This window comes from Castor canadensis, chromosome 5 (assembly GCF_047511655.1).
Source record: "Castor canadensis chromosome 5, mCasCan1.hap1v2, whole genome shotgun sequence".
In the NCBI taxonomy this organism is placed as follows: Eukaryota; Metazoa; Chordata; class Mammalia; order Rodentia; family Castoridae; genus Castor; species Castor canadensis.
The window spans coordinates 27,101,328-27,116,368 of NC_133390.1; the positions used below are offsets into that span (position 1 = coordinate 27,101,328).

Here is a 15,041-nt window from a genome sequence, read left to right on the forward strand (position 1 = left end):
ATTCACAAGAACATATATCCACGTTACAGTCCGGCAAAAAAGGGAAATATTTTTAAATGGCATTCATGACAAGACTATAGTTAACAATAGGCTTATGATCCTGCTATTGTGAGAGGGGTATCTTGACCCTTGACCTACGTTCACATAAAAAGCCTGAGAAATAAAAATCATGTTTATCATCACTGTTTGTTTAGTACAAATTTACATCTTTATCTAAACATGTATACAAAGGGAAAAAAATTCTATTCTGAAATAGTCCAAGTCTGGTTCTAAATAGTCATGTGACTTTTTTTTTTCCTGCCAGCCATGTGCTCTGTATCATTTTACTCTGAAATAACTGTGCGGATTTCAGCTCAACCTGCCTTTGCTTATAACCATGACATACCCGGTGAGGGAGCCTGAGAACAGACTCCCTTGAAAAGCAAGGTTCTCATAGTTGGCCTGTAACCATGGAAGCAGATGCTGTTTTCTTCTTACCCTGCTTACCTCTTTGCAGCCTCGAGCTGCTCCCTATTGTTAAAAGGGGTACGCCTTGATTTTTCTTCATCATGACCGAACTTGCCTCTTCTTCAAAGGGCATGATGCTGGAGGTCATTGGTCTAGACTGTTTGCACGGTCCAGAGAGCAGTCTTGCTGTAACCTTGCTCCGTCTGAGCCACACCACCAGCCGTGCTTCTGCAGACTGTAGGGGGACATTGGAGATCTGTATTTGAAAAGAAGTCTGTCTGATTTTGCCATTGTGCCTTTTCACTCATCGATCGAATGAATATCGAACCTTCTGTCGTTGCATGTGTGAAATAGATAGCTTAGCAAGCACTTTTGTGCCCAACCTGTGCAGTGGGCCAAAAGGTTTTCCTTTTAGTCTCAAGAATTTTTTTTCTTCATACTTTATGAATTTTGTGTTAGCTTAAATTATTGATATGCCTTTATTCAGCTGTTATATTGACTGTTTCTATTACTTCATCAGCAGTGACTTTCTTCTGGTGTCATGTGGAACATTTTCCTTTCTGTCAAATAACTGAGTTATTATTGTATTTTTTGTAGCTTTTTCAGGTCTAATAGCTTAACTTATTTATGAGTAGTGGTATAACTTACTATACCTTATTAAACCAAAAAGTTGAGGAATCCTTGTAAGGAGATGATTTGATTGTGTCTATTATTTAACAGGCTTAATTCCAGAAAGGTGAACTTGAACTGCTCAAGGTAATTTCTGTGATTTGTAAGAGTAAGTAAATCAAACAATCACATTGATTTTAAATTAAACAAGAGTTTTTGATAAAGCTCTGCTTAAGGAAAAAATTTTCTTTGTTTTTTTCCCCTTTAAAAATTTGTGAAGATACTATTCTGAAGCACCAAATATACTTAAAAGCATGTAAATTCATTGTGGATTTTGAAAGGTGCATACAATCACTATGGTTTGGTATGTTAAGTAAATATCATATTTATAATATATATCTTATGGCATGATTTAGTTAGAAAGTATACAATATGAAAATGTATTTTACATTTCATTTTTAATACAATTACAATTTGCTGCTTGTTATCAATAACAGAAGTCAATAATAACCGATGGCACTATACCACCTGGCCATTCTAAAAAGCATTCTTTTACTATGCTCTTAAACCTCAGAATAAGTTCAAAATGTCTCATATGCTTATCTTCCGTATAATGCTCAGCAAGCACTGTGAGGATGTGTCATTAGGTTTTATTTTGTTGTAAGAAACCATTATTTCATACTTTAAGGCATACCTATTTCCTCTAATTGCCACAGGCGAAGGGGAGGTCTTCGGCAGAATAAAGAAAGTTATTGTGACAGATGAAAGATAATTCACAATGAGTACTCTTTTCATCTAGCCTTAAGTAGCAGAGGATTACTTTCAAGCTGAATTTTGTGGCAAAATGTGTGAGCTGATGTTATTAACATACAAGGATAGAGTAAAGGCAGAAAATCTATTTCTCTTCACCTAGGTGTGTTTATTTCCTATGTGTCTGTTTGAGGATTTTAGTTTGTTCCACCTAAAATAGAAGATATGCCGGCCAGAAGAGAGTCTGACGAAAGCGTGGGAAGAGGTGGGGAGGGCAGGAAATAACAAACTTAAAGCAATAAAAGTCGCGGTTTTCTCTACTAGCTAATGATAAATGACAAGCTAAAAACATTTCTACATTCTTTGGCATGCATATGAAATAGACTTTTGTTTCAACAAACATTTGAGCTGCAAAAAAGTAGGTAAATTTCATTTCATAAAATTTATTTTCCTTTAAATAACGATTTCTTGTCTCTTTAAAATTTTTTAAATACACAGTTTGCTAATTTCCAGATGCTGTTTAATTTTATATGTGTTTAATAGCAAACCACGTGTTTATCTGGATATTTTACTTGCTTTCAATTGTTTGTTTCACTTTAAATGACAAAGATTTTGATCTTTATAAAATTTAATATTTATATTTAATATTCAAATTCTTTTATATTAAAAAATTCTTGTTCTTTTTTATTTCAAGTGAGGCAAAATCTTAAGGTAAACTAAGAAAGATGCAAAAAACCTACACTTGATAAATATCTGTGTACTTAAGCAACTCTCAGATTATAAAATCTGTTATAATTCATTGTTTCAAGTAGATTGTTATACTAACTATTTGGGTTTAGTTTTTCCTGGTAATTGTTTGCTTTTTTAAAATTTTCCTTAGTACTTTATAGGAATTGTAGCTGAAGTTATTTTCTATCTGGAAAAGAAGAAGTATGCAGTTCTGTCTGCTAGTAAACCTATTACAGAACTTACAATTAAGAATAATTTTTGACTATAGTCTTGCCAATCATGCTTTATTTTTCCAGAAAACTAAAAAAAAAAATTTAATTTCTAAATTGATCTCCTTCTTGATTTATTGGTTACATTTCATATTTAAAATATTGTAATGAGTAATTCAAATGCATTGAATTTATCTAGGTATTCTCTGGAAGAAGCATGACTAGAATTCACAAATATTTCTGTCACATATATTTTTTCTTAAAGCATCTTAATGTGTTTTTTGAATTATGAAATTCACACTGACTAAAGGGATTTCATTTATTTAAATTTGTCTTTGTGGCTAAAATTTGATAAAATATGGAATTAGATTTTTTCATCTTCCAATGTAACACTATACTGTATTAAAGATGCTTCTAACTTCATTACTCTTTATGTTGTGGTTGAATTACTTATGTCTCAAAAGTAGTAACTTAAAAGTAAAAAATGTGATTATTCCACAACTGTAGGAAATGCTTTAAAAAATCATATGATTGTTATCAATTTATAGAATAAAATAACAACCGTCCTCTGACCTGCCAGCAAAAATAATGAATTAATACATATGCCTAAGGTATGTTTTTAAACTATCTTTCATATGTTCTTGTTAATACAAATAAAAAATAAAAATTTCAAAGGGAAAGATAAATATATACTTTTACTATCTTTATTGTATATATTGCTAAATTATCTGAAGTTATCTTTTAATTTATTGTTTTCATGTTCTTTCTAACAATTATAGAAACAAGCCTTTTCACATACCTTTGCAAGTGGTAAAATTTTCAATTCCTCCCATTGTTTAATAATTATTGCTTTATATTATTTCTTTAAAATAGTCATTAATTTATCATTAGAAAATATGAATGGCTGAAGTGATATTTTAAACTAAACATGAGGAATAAAACAACTGAGTGATGAAGTTTTAAAAATTGTTTCAATGTTGTAGTTTGTAGTACAAATTATTACAATACTATGTTTTATTTTACTCCTAATTGAACTTAGCATCAAATGGAGTAGGTTTAATGCTTATATCTAAAAGTAAAATGCATTTACACTTACTGAATATTATAAACATTGTGGGAAAATAGTTAGATGAATCTGAGAATATTTAAGAGCCTTAAACTTTGAAACCAGCTTCATTTTATATTGCATAAAAGCTTTTTTGAAAATAACATTATACAACCTGAAAATATGTCACCATACTTTTTTAAAATGATTCAGAATGTTCAACATAGTGCTGCAAAAATTAAAAAAATAGAGCCTAGTATATTTCATTTTCACATATGATCTTTGCAAAGTTTTATCTAAAATTTATTTCCTGTGCTTCAGGCCAGAATGTTTTTCATATTGCTTTTCTTCCTTCCCCTCCCCAAAACATATTTTGCTATAAACTTCTGCCCCAAACACTAGGAAAGACTCAAATAGCAGTAGCGATTCAGGAAGCAGTCTTGTGAATGTAAAAAATCACAGACTTTGATTTTATAAGACAAGTTGGATAGGAGTCAAAATTACCACATGCGGTGTGAAAAAATGCCACCCTGGTGTGAACAAAAGGTTTAAAATGGAGTCAAGAAGCGTGCAAGCTCGATGTCTAAGCTTTTCCTGTGAATTGTCTAGCACAACCTGCAGGGTATCAAGGGGGCTGGAAAGAACAGAGAGCTCTTGGAAGCTACAACTGAGAAACATCAGGAGTCAAATGTGGTTTTTTTCTTTTAAGTTTTTTGTTTTTATTTTGTTTTGTTTTGTTTTGTCTCATTTACTCATCATTATACTAAACTGTTTTACCCAAAACATAAAACAAATCTAAAAACAAAATCACATAATGTGTGAAGAAACTGTTGCTTACAAATGAAATGTTAGGGCTTTTTGTTTGTTTGTTTGTTTTCCTTCATTTATAGCAAAATGAAGTAGTTACTAACTGCACTTTGTATTTTTATATTTTAGATTACGTGTTTTGAGGACCTCAGTTTTATTTACAAAAGGATGAGTAAGAAAAGAGCCTCTTAAGGTCCTGACTACTAAAATAAAAACAGCTATTGAGTTTATCTTCTAAATTATCAAGAAAAGATTGAAGCAAAGACTAAGCACTGCCTATTGTAAATAAGCCTTTCACTTCTTAGCAAATAATGCCATAGGAATTCTGAATTCAGCAGAAATGGTCCATCAGAAAAAGGACTACTACAATATGCTAATAGATTATACTAACATTATAACTTTCCTAATATATTTTACATTGTAAAAATTTATTCTACTAACAAAAATATTTGTTAGTCTTAATAATGTCAATATATCTGAAGTTAAACCATCTTCATTGATTTAAATAACTACAAAAGATAGATCAATTTTAAGGACAATTACAATGTATACCATTGTGTCACATCCCCCCACTCTAATAATCTTAATATGTTCAAAAGGCACTACTCTATAAATGCTAATTGCATGATAAATTATGAATAGCATTTAAAGAAAGTAACATTTCCTAGGTGATTGTGACCTAATCAATGCGACACATCTGAATGCATCAAGAAACGCCTGTGATGACAGGGAAAAGACCCTTAAACGTTGAAACCAGCTTTACCACATCTGCATCTTATCGCTTATTAAGGATTGGGGTAAAGCCAGCAAATCCCATCGGTTATGAATGCAGGTCAAGACAGGAACATTTTTCTATTTACTCTTAGTAATGCTGGATAGAAATCAATCTGTTACTTTCATTACAACCACACAATCAATTCCATCTAAAGTGTACTACAACAGCCAAGTCCAAGGACAACGTGGATCCTTGAGAAAAGCTCACCCCATTTGCAGGGCTGTGTGTGACATGGCTCCCAGTAAATTGTTTTCTTTCTAATTAGTGAGCATGGTCACTTAAAGCAAACATGCCTGAACCAGAATTGCAATGTGGAACCCAACCAAAAATTAAGAGTATAATCTTCAAAGTAGCGTTTTTAAAAATCATCCATTTTAAACAATAAAAACCTTAGAAGGAAGACCTCTCTACATTGACTCTGTGTGATTAGGATCTGATTATATAGTCATTTTAATATTTCAAGAATTTACATACAACAAAACTCCTACCTTGAAATTAACATCTTTTCAAATGCCACCTTTCTACCATATCTCAATAAACGAATTTACTGAAATTAATCTTGCCTTCTCTCAAAATTATCAAGATTTTTGCTTTTATGACTTTTGGGAAAAGCATATTTTAGTAAACAAAAGAAATATGTCCAAAGCATTTCAGGTTATTCTTAAGCAACAAATGTAACATAATCTTCATATTTGTAAATGAATTGAAAGCACAAGATAACCACTGAACATCAACACTGACATGGTTGAGTGAATTAATAATCCTCTTATTTCATTTTATTTCCCCAGATTTATTAAGGTACAATTAATAAGTATACATATATATATATTTATGGTATACATGGTGATGTTTGGATATATGTATACATTGTGCAAAGACTTAAGATAATTAATATATATATTTTACTTTGCATACTTATCTTTTTTTGTGGTGAGAGCACTTTACAAGTATATAAAACATTAACTATAGTCACCAAGCTGTTCAAGCTATACTGTAACCTCCAGAACTTGTTAATGATTTCTGACATTTTTATATTTCTGTATTGACATTTTTATACTCCCCCTTTATTTTTATAAATGAGGATATTTTCATTTTTCACATCATTTATGAACATTTCAATTGTTATAACTTCCTGATGTTCTTAAACTTGTGGTAAATAAGTTTAGGAAGATTAAAATTTATGATTTGCTCAGATACATTATTAAAAACATATTTGTTATTCAAAATGTACTCTTTTTGTCCCCTAACAGACAGATAATCCAAATTCAAATCAAGCCATTTGGTTGTTTTATAGAAAAGTTTATCTATATTATGTAATGCAAGTTACATGGCCCTGAAATTTTGGAGTTTGGGAATGTTTTCTCCATTGATTAAAACACAATTCTAAAATTCATTTTAATTTTTCATTTTTTGCTGCAAAATATTATGATTTGATGTTTCTTGTCATAATTCACTAATGTTCTTACTGCAACTATTACTAGGGGTAATTACTGGGGTTTCTCCTACCACAGTCTGTGAGTAAGGTACGCTCATATGTTACTGTGCTCCCAGAAGAGGTGTCGTATTTGCCATATTTTTTTTGCATAAATGAGCAAGTCTGATGAACCCAAGGTCAAGGCCTTCAGACAGTATTAGTGCCTAGAAGATAAGCAGATGATATCTCCTCCTCCTCCTCCAGAACTCAAGTCTGATATCTTTGCCCAGCTCTGAACATGGTTGCTGCTCAGTTGTCTCCTTTTCAATGGCCTCTGCTCAACCTGCAGGGCTATACACTTCAGACTGAATGGGCGCCAATCACATGTTCTAGACCCAAATTAACTTAATCAGAGCTAATTTGGTATGTGGAGGTCAGGGAAAGATAGGTCACACCTCTGACAGTGGCTCAGATGATACAAGCAAGCATAGGACAGGACCAAACAGAGTCATGTAAAACATCAGGATGGGCCATTCATCAAATAGTAACTTAAAAGGCAAATATGTAGACTAAAATAAAAGAGAGATGGGTGTCACTTTAATGTTTATACACAGGCAAGCAAACCAAAAGACTTTCTGAGATTAATTTTTATATATTTTTGTTATTATTTTATCTTAACTCTTACACCATTTTTAAATGTTCCTAAAGCTAAAAACATGGTACTTAACAGTTTTCTTCATTTTCACATTTCTTTTTTATTCAGATCCATCATTTATCCTTTAAGACGAAAATTCAGAAATGAGTTCAAACTTCACATTTTATCCAAGTTTGTCTGGAATGCCAGTGTTTCCTAAAGGAAGATCAGAAATCACTAGCTGTATTTCCCTAGCTTCTTCATTTTTTTCAAATTTGAGAAAAATGGGGATAAAATGTTATTTACTTTCACTTTTTAAGTTAAACTTATTTATGAGCACTCAGTTTTCATATATCAAATGGTATAAACAAAACATAATATTTTATGCTTTGAAGGGATTTTTAAAGAAAACTAATCAATACAATTTACTACTACTTTTCCACTGGAAGCATTACCTGTTGGTCAAAGCAATGAGCTTGAATTGTTAAATTTCATAAAAATAACCATTTGGAAATATATTTAAAATGCAAAAATTTATAAATAATAGTTCATATATCATGGACTCATAAGCCTGTACTAAATATACTTAAATAGGTTGTAAGTAGGTAATGAAAACTGTGCCTCCATTGTTGCCTTGAACTGTAACTGAAACCCTGTCCATGACCTATACGTGTTGCTAATCAAAGAGAACATTTATCACTGGTTTTGATGGAAAAAATTTATCTTCATTAATAATTACTCAAAGTCAAATCTCAATTTCAAATCTCTTGGTTAGGAGTCCAATAAATAGACTAGTACTTTTAAATTTCTATTTAATACTTTTCAATTTCTATTTAATAAGTTTAGAATTTGTAATATTACAGCTTTTGCTATCAAAAGCCAATACACTGCAACTGTGTATACAGATAGTTCTCAACTTATGACATTTGGGAGTTATGATTTTTTTCCACTTTGTGGTGATACAAAAGTGATATACATTCAGTAGAGAATGTACTCCAAATTTGGAACTTCTGTCTTTTCCTGAGAGAGTCATAGGAATTACTACACTCCCAGCAATGCTGGCAGAGCCCAGAGATGCAGCTCCTTCAGCCATGCAGTCACAAGAGCAAACCACCAGTAAAGCACTACTGTGTTGCTAGCCTCTGATGTTTGGTAGGCTAGATTCACTAAATACATTTTCCAGATGTGCTATTTCAGCTTAGGATGGGTTTTTCAGGCTATAAGCCATCCTAAGTTGGGGAACACCTATATTTGATAATGAAACATTATTTTCAAAATGCAAATTCAGAGGCCTTTAAGGCCTCCATGTCAATATCCTAGTTAAAGCAGAAGTTAAGAGCTACGGCATGCCTCACACAGTAGAGTGCTTGCCTAGCACAAATGAGGCACTGGGTACAAAAAAAAAAAAAAAAAACCAGAAAAGAAAAGCCAAATAAACGTCTTAACATAAGGGCATTTCTAAAGTATTACAGAGTCAGACAAAAAAAAAAAAAATTAAAGGACTGGGGTGTTGCTCAGTGATAGAGTGTTGTCCTAGCATGTGCAAGGCCTGAGTTAGATCCCTAGCACACACACACACATGCACATGCCACATACACACGCACACACACGCAAACACACACGTGCACACACATGCACACACACAGACCAAGTTATACATATTTTGAAAGGGTAATATGAAACACAGTAAGTTACAACTCTTCTTTGGGGATATGAATCATTTAACAGCGGCCTGCTCTCAAAAAGTCATTTCTGTAATGACTCATAAAATAAAAAAGATATGGCATGGGCAACATTTTATGTCAAGTAGTCTTTTGTTTTTAAATCCATTCATTCATTCATTCAACTAACACTTTTTATTGTCTTTGCTCTTTTCTAGGTTTTAGGAAAATTTATTCACTCAACAAATATTTGTTATATATCTATTTAGCAATGTTCCAAATCCTAAAAATATAATAGCAAATTTAAATAAATGATTAGGGGATTATATGCTATAACAGAGAACAAGAGTGAGAAGGAAAAGAAAGAGTTCTTAAACAGATAGAATGGTCAAGAAAGGCCAAGAGATGAATTTGAAAATCAAAACAGCCAAGCCATGAGAAGAACAGCACACAAAGTTTCTGAACTAGAGGAAATAGCTTGTGCAAGGGGTCCAGGTAGAAAAGCATTGAGCACATTAGAAGCAGTAAGAGGAACAAGATCTACTGGAGCAAACCAGACAGCAGGGTGGTCAGCTAGGATGGGCCAGCTCACCACTAATGAATGTACAGGTCATGAGAAAGAGTTTGGATCTTCTTCAGGGCAGTGCACACCAACTGAGGCAGTCTCTTAGGAATGAAACGTGAGATAGGAGATCCCTTTTGAACCTCCCTACTTTCTGGGACCATCTGTAAACAACAGAATTTGTTAGACAGAAGTTCTTAATACTCTCAAAATCAGTCTTCGTGATATTATTTAGTGAATAACACAGATTTCAAATTTTACTCAAATGAAAACTGTATTTTTGGTATGTTTGTTTATGAAATTTGTTCTCAGAGTCTAATGAAACAAGATCCTTCAGAAAATTCAGTGCTAACTAGTGTTACTTTGGCAAGAAGTTAAGTGATTCTGGAAACAAGTATATGGATCATTCTCTATCAAGAACAAGTGTATCCTCTGAGTTTGCCTACTCATATGGCAAACTAATCAGTGAGATGATTGTATTTAATTATATCTTCTTAAGTGTTCAATTGAAGGATTTAAAGACATCATAATGTACATTAAAATGTTGGACAAGTACTATCAGTTTACTAGTAATTGAATGAACTGAAAGCACATGTATATAAATTGCTTCTTTATGTTATAATTTAATATGATATTATTTGCTGCTTAGTAAAAAGGAATATTCAATTATAATTAGAATTTTTTTTTTTAAATTTAAGTTAACCACCTGGATCTATTTTGAGAAGATAAAATGTATATTAAAAGCCAAAGGAACAAAGCTCTAAATATTGGATAAAACAGTTCAGGTCAGTCTTAAGCAGTGGTCAAAAGTAAGATAAGAAGTTAATAAAATAGAACTATTAAGCTAAATTAAGAGTTATTTCTGCTGACTTAAACCTGTAACCACAAGTTCCCTTGTACTTTTCCTCCTCTTAAAAACAAGTCATTATGGTACTGTAAATTCTACACATTAGAAAGCATGATTATTAGTGATAGCTTGAAATTTACCATGAAATTACTATAATTAAAATTTTAAATTGGGGATTCCTTTTAGTAAGCTTCTCTGCAAACAAGTCTAATATCTTATTTCTCTTGAAAGAATAATGTACAGATATCTCATTTACTGGAGATTTACGTTCAGCCATGTTCAACAAAGTTGAAAATAAGGCTGCAAGCAATGCTTAATACTCTCAGATATACAATTTTTGACTTAGCATTGATAATGTGCTTTTATAAATACACTAAGTATTTTGGTTTCTGTTCAAAAGCTTATTTTTATGGGTCATCCATATGGATCTTTATATACTAAATTGCCCTTTAACTGTTCAATTTTATAAGTCTAACTTAAATTCAGAGAGTTAAAGACGTCCTTACATAAGATACTATTTATATTATGTACATGTTAATGTATTACCTTAAAATTTTTAATGGCGTAATAGTATTTGAGAGGTATTAGATTGCAACGTGCATTTTAAGATATGCTTTGCAGGAATTTCAAAGTAAGTATCTCTGAACATAGTGACGCTATGGAAGATTTATAGTAAGGATTGGGAGAAAGTTTTCTGAAGAAAATTTCTTTGGGCAGCATCACCCTTCTCTGAATTTTAATAAGAAGGGTATTGGAAGAATTGCTTGGAAAGCTGAAGTTGGGAAACAGAGTGGAAATGGTTTTTAATCTTCCTGGAAAACAGAAAGGACATACTTCCATTAGTTAGCTACTTTAGCTTCATATCAATGGAGAGCTGTTTACAATACCTATATCTACTTGAATTTCCAGTGTTTGTTGATGTAAATAATGCATATGTGTAGCTTGTAGACTCATGCACTTCCAAGTCTGAAAAGAAGCTGCCTAATGAAGCACCTGGAAGGACAAGTTATTAATACCATAAGAGATAGAGTTTCTGTGAAGTAGGTCCTGAAACATGAGTTGAGAATGATACAGCAATGACCAGAAACTCTATTATCCAATATCTAAGATAAATGTAAGTGTGAGGTGGGGATAGAGAGAAGGTACCACCTGCTTCTTGGGAAGCAAAGAACATCTTGCCTGCAGCAGATTCAATCTGGGAAAAAAGAGGGATGAGTTGAGAGTCATGGGTGTGGTTAATGCAAGCCCTTTGGAGTCTTTTTCCAAAGTTTTCAATCTGTGTGCAATGAAGACATCAAAAGGATTTAAGAGGGGTCCTACATGATCAGAGATAAACTTCATTTTCTGAATCCTCTATGGAGAAGAGTTTAGATAGGGGTAAATTCAAGCAGGACATTTGGGGTGCTATTGGAAGAGTAATAGGGTGGTAGCAGTCAAGATGAACAGAATGAGAAGACTTAAAAATATATTTGTGAAGTAAAAGTAACAGCCTGAAAGATGTATTTATAACAACATTGTGTTTTTATTCTTGATTAAATACATAAGCTCATTTACATTTGCAAATCATATTTGATTAACTTACATAAGATAATATAGAATAAGAATGTATGCATAAATATATGACTGCATAAAATGTCTCAGAACTTAATGAATAAATAAGAATGAATTTTATGTTAGGGAATTATAAACAAGCTAAGAGTCTAATTTGTGTACTATATAGGACAGTTTCTACATGCTCTTAAGAAAAAAATATTCTATAAATTCAAGGTTCAACCAATCCTTTAGCTTTACCATGCCTGTTAATTATACCATTGCTTTTCTATTTAAAGTACAAAATGTCAGTGTCTTCTCTAACTCTTCCTTCTTCCTTTTCTGTTTCATACAGTTTCTGAGTCATGCTGTCTTCACCGCCATTGTCTTCACTTTCATTTACATTAAGTCCTGATCCTCAAAGACCTGCCCTAAGAACATCTTCCTAAATACCATCCTCACCTTTACTGATTTGTTCTCATTATCTAGAGCAAATCATTCTTTATAATAATGAAACTGATTATGTTCAAAGGCTTTCAAAAGGAAATATAATAGCTTGAAAATGATAGGAAAAAGAGCTGTGATGGTCAATTTTAATTATCAATTTAATTGGATTGAGAAGTGTCCAGTAGATCAACAAAGCAGACCTTTGAGAGTGTCTGTGAGGACGTTTCCAGAAGGGATTACTATGGGAGGAATACCTGTTTAAGAGTCTGAATGGAATAAAAGAGGCAAAAGGAGAAGGCCCCATAGCCATGATGTGAGCTCCTCTCTTCTGCCGTGCCTTCACCACCATGAAACTGTGAGCAAAATAAATCTCTCCTCCCTTTAAACTGTTTATGCCAGGCATTTTGTCACAGTGACAAAAAAGCATAACCCAAGAACCTCAGTCCACTAGAACCCAGTCTACCTCATGCTTCATTTTGTATCTTGCTGACCTCAACTCGTACCCTTCTCTCCATATGTGTCTTCCAAACTGCCAAAGTGGGATTGTCTACTGTTCCATAAGGAGACCCCACACCCTTTCATCCCTGCCTTTGCCTGTGTTGTTTCTCCTTAGCTCAAAATGCTTGTTCTCTCCCTCTTTCCAAGGATTAGCTTTAATGTAGAAAGCCAAAATACATTAAGATGACAAAGTAGACTTGTCCTTTAAAATGTCCCAATGAAATAGTCTACTTCTCTCTTGATCCACTTGCCAGCATGTGCATTTTCTTTCATTTGACATGTCTTCTTTATTACCATGACAGCTATATTACTGTACTCTGTGTTATATTGATTCATTCACTAATCTTATGCTGCTACTTGCTGCTTCTACAATGTCTAAGACTGTTCACATACATTTTTCTGATATTTGTAACATCCAACAGTGGAGTGGATTCTCATTAAAGATCATTAGAATTAAGATGAATGCTACTGGAATTCTTTAAAAAGCAGAAAGAGATATCCCTAAATCAGAAATCTGACCACATAAATCCTTCAAAATCTAGAACTTCTTGAGGGCTAACATGGTACCACAAATGGGAAATTCCACACCATGAAACTTGGTTGCATGTACAAAATTACTATAAATATTGAATACAATTACTTTTGGGCTACGTAAATGTGCACATGAAATACAAATGTATTTTATGTTTATACTTGGATATCATCTCCAAGATATCTCATCATGTATATGCACATGTCCCAAAATCTGACATATCCATATTTTAAACATTTCTGGTCCCAAGCACTTCAGATAAATGCTATTCAACTTCTGTTGTTCATGTTCAGTTCCTGATCAACTTCTCCCTTTCCCACTCTATCCAACAAATTTATCAAACTGCCTAGCTTGAAAATATTAATAAACATGCCACTTAAATAATAATTTTTAGAGTTGGGCCAATAATAATTAGTAATCCACACTTAAATATGACATGATTATAATTGTTTTTCAGTTGCAGAAACTTTGTCCTTTATTCTGCATGCCTTTCAAACTTAACCAACTAAAGAAGGGTTTAGCTGAACTTTGTCAATCTTCAGTTGATTTTATTCAGACTTCTATGCTGTCTTCATATTCATTACCAGGGTCACTGCCTATGGTTGCTTAGGATGTGCTTTGAAAAAGGAAACCAGCTAGGGATGTGAGTGAGAATGAAATAAAGCTCAGGCTAACTACCAAGCCAGAAGTATGAGTCCAATTACACCTGAACAAGTGCATGCTTCATTTGCCAAGAGGAAAAGGTACCTTTTTACAATTCACACACAGTGTGAGTGGGGATTCACCTAGTCAATGAGTTTTAATATATTGTATGGAAAAATTTCAATACTGTAACCCTTGATGTGTTTTCTTAATCCAATTTTGTTGATAGAAGTGCAATTATCATCTAAGTGTATTCCATCACAGAAACAATAAACAAATCTATGAATTAAACATGGATACTCTCCCCACAAATAATAAAAAGATGCAGTAGTTCATTGGACTGATTTATTTTCCAACGTTAGTTTTTTGCCCTTTATATTTTTTCATTGTTTTGTCCTACATAAGTTTAAACTATTAAACTATGCTTTCTATTCCATTTTCCAAGGATGAATATTCAAGAATCTAATAGAAGTCCTTAATAATGAGTTAAAAGGTGAGTGTTTCCACCAACCAAGTGTATTTGCTGGAACTTGGACACTGGATAATTACTCTTACAGTCACTAGTGTAGCACTTTCTTTAATAAATTCACTCAGCAGATGCTTATCAAATACTTCCGTGGTGACCTAAATTCCCCTAGGTCCTAGAGAGTAAAAGGCAATACTTTTACTGTCATGGGACTTGTATTAGGGAAAAAGATAACAAATGCATAAATAAATATAGGAGTCCAGGTATTAACATGCAATATGATAGAAAACAAATCCAGATCAGGAGCTAAAGAGTGATAAATTAGAAGTGCTGGCTGTGAGGCCCAAGAAAATCCTTGTTTCTGAAGAAGTGATAGCTTAGTGGTGGTGCGAATGCTATAAGAAGAAATCTGTGGACAAGTACTACTTGCTAAAATT

At 32.8% G+C, this 15,041-nt stretch overlaps 1 long non-coding RNA gene across 1 annotated transcript; it reads left to right on the forward strand.

Annotated features, from left to right (window-relative positions):
* Nucleotides 1-373: 373 nt before the first annotated feature.
* On the forward strand, nt 374-14,478 carry LOC141423213 (uncharacterized). Its single transcript, XR_012447902.1, has 3 exons — nt 374-2,224; nt 3,293-3,355; nt 4,726-14,478. It is a non-coding gene; the product is annotated as an uncharacterized lncRNA (long non-coding RNA).
* The last annotated feature ends 563 nt before the right edge of the window (nt 14,479-15,041 follow it).